The following is a 6,547-nucleotide window of genomic DNA, read 5'->3' on the forward strand; positions in this document are numbered from 1 at the left end:
AATTTAGTTCTGAATTTTTCAAAAAAAAAATTCTAAAATCGGTGCATAATTGCGTTCTAAATGTCATTTTGAATCTCGTTTTCCGATTTCACCCCACTGTGCGACGCGACGCGACGTTCGTGACCTACCGGAGTCGACATGGGGTAGCGGTACTGATAGAAAATTTGTATAGGAAGTTCCAGAGTCCATTCCAGGCTGTGAATTGCGGACAGAAAGTTAGTAGTATTTCTACGGAAATTTAACGGAATTTCTAACAGGAATTTCCGTAGAACTTCCAGCTGGAATTTCGGTAGAATTTTCGTGTAGCACTTTCCGGGGAATGTTTCCACGTGGGGTACTAATCCTTTTTTGATACTTTTTCCTATGACTCTCGTACTTTCAACCCCTATTTATCCGTATTTTCGTATCCCACTATACCACTAATCCCCTCTCCTCCTTTCACCCCCTTCACTTCTCCTCCTCTCCTATCAGCTATATGCCCCTTACTTACTATATCCTTCTCCTCTCTTTCTCCTCTTACGCCCTCACATCATTTCTGTACTGTATAACTTTCCCCATTTCCAATTCCCCATGACTTTTCGTATGCAGATATTCCTCCTCTTGCCCTTTTACCTCTCCATCGTAAACCCAGCCATCCGCCCATCCCTTTACTATGTATTATATAATATATATCCATATTATGTATTCTAGACTGAGTAAAATGTATTATACCGTTTATGGTCTTGGATTTTAAAAATGGGGGGGGGGGGCAATCTATAGATATTAAGTCGTACGATCTGCATGTTAATTTTTAAAACCTTGGATTATAAAAATTATTATCTAAAATTTATGGCTTAATATCTATAGATTGTTGTCCCAACTTTTAAAATGTATGATTTTAAAAGATAAAATCCATTCTTCTCAGTGTAGCTTCTTCCTTATATTCGGCATCCTCTTTCGCATTTTCTATACTTACCCACATACACAGAAAAAACTGAAGTTAAAAAAACCTAAATCTTATACTTTTGAAAACTAACTATGTTACTAACACGTGTCTTAACCTTAACTTCATAAGCTTTCTAATGGGTGTTATAAAAAAAAGTATCTCGCTTCGGTTTTAAAAAAATGTTGAAGTTTTGAAGTTAGCAGTGACTTGTAATAGGACCATTTTAGAAGTACAATACAGGCTATACCTTAAAGGGCAGTTCTACCCAAGTCGACCAGTTCCAAATTGAAATGGGCAGTTCTAAAAGTCAAAATGAGTAGGTCTAACATTTTACTTCTATTCACGTTACAAAATTATACATAAATTAAAAAATTCGAAGGAAATTTATATTATTGATATTAAAAATCACATCTCAGTAGATCTAAAAATTTTTAAACATAATGATATTTCACAAAAAATAATAATATTTCTATATGCTTGTTCGTACAGATTCTTATTTTATATTGTTTTCTTAAGCATAAGTATTAAAGCTTGTTAAAAAATTTTAAAATTAACGACTATTGGTATTCATTTTCGTATAAGCACATACACTATTGACAAAAAATTGTTTAAAGAAAAATTATGAGAAAAGTATTCAGTACAACAAATCTGGGAAGCAAAGACCTTTTTTAGGCATTTGCTTACTGTCAGGTCGGGCAGTTCTAAATTTTGCTTAGGGTACATACCCTGGTAGAATAATGATTAATTGCCTCAAATATTATATAGCGATTTTTTTAGGATATTTTTTTTTATGTGATGAGCTTGCTCATGGTCTAATAAAAATGATCACATTACTTTTACCAACACTATGCGTGCGACAGGTGTTTGATGCGTTCGTAACAAAAATAATAAGCATACAACTTATCCCCTCTGAAAATCTTGTACACTATACACTCGAAACCACACTTATTCGAAACTTTCGCTTTTATACAGCGATTTTAATTTTAACATCCTTGCCTTTAATCACAAACTATTAATTGTTTAATCATTATTTATTTACATTTGACTCGCACCCCCATCGGCGGCCATATATTTTTTAACTGCGGTTGGCACGCCACGCTCAGAAAGTTTTGAACTATACGCAACTGTGATTTTGCACATGTGTGTGTGTGCGTACTTCTAGCAACATAAAAGTGTTCATTTTCAGTTCTACTAATTTGGTCTCCTAACATAGGTAATAAATCTCAAATTCGTATGCCAGAGACAGCACAATTTTCTTTCTAACTCAGTTAAAAATTCTCAAGCAAACTCGGATTGCCATTAGTCTCAAACTATTTCTTTCAATGCATAGTGTACTTTTATTCATGGACTTTTTCCAGGGGTTTAATTGATTTGGTTATACATTCTTTTTCCACACATTTACATCACATCACAATATGTATAGGTTATGAAACTTCACATTCACCTTATGTCAATCTAAAATTCACAAAAACTTCACTCACGTTTTATTTTATAGAAATTATTTTTAATAAAAATTCGAGTATCAAAAACTTAAAAATATAGATGTTTCGGAAGCAAATACATATTAGCGGATGGCGGAGTTTGTTTCTGACACGTGCACTCCCTGCAGCCATTAGAATGTGAACTGAATAAAGTGAATATGACTGACGCTTTAGTGTAAATTTTATAATTCCTGCTTTTATTTTATAGAAATTATTTTTAATAAAAATTCGAGTGTTAAAAACCTAAATATTTGGATGTTTCGAAAACAAATAGATATGAGCAAATGGCGGAGTTTGTTTCTGACACGTGAACTCCCTGCAGCTATTAGCATGTGAACTTAATAAAGTGAATATGACTGACGCTTTAGTGCACATTTTATAATTCTTGCACATGATAATCTTCTATTGAAGTTATCGTAAAAAGAGAATAACAGCTTTATGATTATTAAATTTAGAAATAAATTGTTGCATCAATTGTAATATATTACAATATTATTTAATTTAAATTTCTTTAATTTTTCTTTAATCTGCATTGTCCTATTCAAATTTATTACTTCATACTTCTCATTCGAAACAATGAAATCCCTAAAATTGTAATCTGCATATTACACTCGGTTATACATAATCTGAGCAAACTTATACTTGAAAGATTTGAGCTTTTTGGAAATTGCCATGTATGCATCGTATTTTTACCGTTGAGTGTGATTTCTTAAGACCTCCATTTCATATTGAATTTCAACCCATTCATGTGCACATTAATGAATCCTAGAAAATCCATAGGAACTAATTCAGGTCAGTCAGACTCATTCAACTCTATTGACTCAGTATTTTAACGAATGCAGAATGGCAGATTTAAGGGACCGGGCATGGGTAATAGATTAAAGATGTGGCCAATCAATTGGATTTTCATTCTTTCAATCTGCAAATGAGAGATATGCAATTCAAACCGACTCGCTTTCTATCGGTTCTTTTTTCCTGGAAATAACACGAAAATTCTGTATTGTTTTTTTCTTCTTTATAATCTGTGAAAAAGGAACAAAGTTATGTTAAACAAATATGTGAGATAAATAAAAGTTAATAAAAATAACTGAACTGATTTTGAAGGTAAAGTTACTAAACAACAAGAATCCAACGACCAAATTTGAACAACTAAGATGAAATGCATTTTTTGTTGGTTATCCAAATTTGGGCGCTGGAATTTTGGTTTTGTTTTTATGAATTCTATACATTAACTTGATTATTGGACTCAAGTTACTTTTTTGATATTTAACTTTGTTATTATACAATTATATAAATTTAATTAATACCATTAATGCCTACAAATATGCATAATAATATCATAATTTATGGAGGCCTCACTCTTTTCTACGAAAGTTATCAGATGGACTCTAATAGTCTTATAGAGACAATGTTTTTAATGATTAAAATAGTAGGAACTATATGATTTAATTTTGAATTGGCCTAAATGAAATTAATGAAATATAAAAATTATATTTTAAAGTAAGTTGAATTTACATAGAAAACCTTTAAGACATCCATATTTGCAAAAAGGAAGCAGGAGCCACAACTGACTCGAATGAAGGAGTCATAAGTACTAAACAAAATGGTTAAAAAAATGTTCATTTGAAGAGTGATTTTAAATTACATTTTGATGTAAATAATTTCAATATCTTATCGATTGGAAAAAGTATAATTTAAATACTTGAAAACTAGTTTTTTTTTAATTAAGCCTAATTATGTAAGTACTGCTATGCTAAAACAGCTGATAAAAAAAAAGGCTGACTAAAAAATATAATGCAAATTTCCATTTTAACCAGGTTTTCATTAAATCGAGATATGCTATTAGAACCTGAGAGCAAATGGTAATTATTTCGCCTTTTTTTTAAAGAGTTTATGCTCAGGTCATGAATAAATAAGGTTCAAATCCTTGAAAAGAAAAACTTCAACAACTACATAATTTTCTTTTATGTTCATGTTAAATTTCTTAGGATTATATAGAGAAGATTATAATTAGCTTTAAGAATTTAAAGTTGGTTGTCCGAGAAATATATACAGTCGAATTCTTCTATAGCGTCGATTTTGGGGCCGATGGTGGGTGGGAACTAACTCATTATAGTCCGCTCCGATTTTGTTTGTTCACGCCTGAGTGCTCGCTTAAGTGACAAAGGCAGACCCCACGCAACTCCTGTTACACCTACCTGCGGCGTGGCGTCAATTCTCGGAAGGGTTATAGAAGGGAGGGCTATTGAAGGGTTTCACTGTATAATTAGTATCGTAGAAGTTACAAGATCGCGTTTTTCTCATTACTTACATTAGTTCTCGTAATTTTCAAACAGAGAGAATCAGTTTAAGGGACCTTTAAATCATTAACAACTCTGGAATTAGGCAACCTTAGTCAATGTTTCTTGGGCTCATTAAAGGAAAATTTCCACCTCATCTGTGTACCTTGATACGAAAACTGTGCAACCTTTTGTCTTCTTTTTGGACATTCTGTTGTTTTTAGATACCGTATTAGATGAATATAAATACTATTTTTTATTTCTGTCTTCAGTAGTATAGGTACAAAATTTATAACAAAATTCCGTGATTGACCTAAACAAACTTCTATATAATAATAAGTAAATCATAAATGAAAATAGAAATATAGTGTAATATTAAATTCACTTCTTTATATATGTTATCAGTTTATAATTACTCTCTAGAGAGTTTCAGCATACTGACGAGGTCTATAACTCTACATTATGCATAATGATGCTACTCTCCTCAAATAAGAAACTTTGAAATTTATAAACTTATACTATATACTATTAAATAGAACTTTATAACAAATGTATTATGATACTTATATGATTTGAAAATGCGAAATTTCCTGTCATAAGAATAGTTCTCGTAAACCTATCTACTTTCTCAAAACAGGTTTCAAAGTTTCAGTGATTTGAATAACAGGGTAAACCTTTTTAATAAAAAACGTTTGTATTTGTTTTCTTGATCAAGATTTTCATCAATTTATAAAGTGAACATTCACACTGTATGAAACACAACATAAATAATATTCTACATATCTAGAGAAACCTAACTTGGAAACTTTGCCCAGCATCTTTTTTACTCCAGGGAAATTAAAGCTCGCGCTCGAATCGGTCAGGAAAGGAATCGGTCAGGAAAATGAAAAATGTCATTGTATTACTTCCATTTGCTCAAAGATAATTTTAAAATAACGCAGACAACAAGTCTTATTGAATAGAGAAATTCCAAAAGTGTTGAGTCAAAAGGAATATAAAGAGGACAATTTTATTACATTAATGAAAATGAGCAATTCTATCAGCGTATACTTGAAACCATTGCACATTTTGATGAATATAATTACATACATGTAACATTTCTTTCCCATAATAATCTCTTATTTTACTGAAAATTCAAACTTTAATACATAATAAAAATGCTCTTTACATTGGTTTCTGCGCCTCTATTGTATTTTTTCGTGTAAAGTGATATTGAAGGATTGACCGGTGATTAAAAGCACATTGAGGGGAAGAGAGAAATAATATTTCATTTTAGGAAATAATAGTAATCGTAAATCCCACGAATATTAGGGGTCTCCGACTTACGCCATAGACAAAATATGGGATCATTTTCATCTCGCTTCAAATGTGAAAACCCCTTTCTAAAAAAACAACCTTCTGAGTTACCCTGGCAGCAAATCATATTTGAGGTAATTTCCTCTCAGGTGAGGTGAAAATCAAGTTTTCAATTAATAGATTCAGTGCTAATAATATCAACTTATAAAAGGCCGATGAAAAATTACGCCACACAGGGGGGGGGGGGGGGGGCGTAGACAGGAAAATAAGGTTAAAGCAGAATGTGACATCACACATGAAAAGTATAAATGTGAATAACAATTTTTGGAAAAGTTTAGAAAAATATAAATTATCGATTTTATTTTACAAGTAAAGCATCTACATACAGATTTCACACCCAATAAGAAAATCGAAATAATTTGATTAAAAATTAAATCATCTCGATGAAAAAGTCTACCATTAAATTCTTGCTTAAGAATTCGTGTCATTTGGTTAAAAATTCTACTTGTTGTTTAAAGCTATATATATATATATATATATATATATATAATTAAAAATTTGTCATA

This window comes from Belonocnema kinseyi, chromosome 4, assembly GCF_010883055.1.
Source record: "Belonocnema kinseyi isolate 2016_QV_RU_SX_M_011 chromosome 4, B_treatae_v1, whole genome shotgun sequence".
Classification (NCBI taxonomy): domain Eukaryota; kingdom Metazoa; phylum Arthropoda; class Insecta; order Hymenoptera; family Cynipidae; genus Belonocnema; species Belonocnema kinseyi.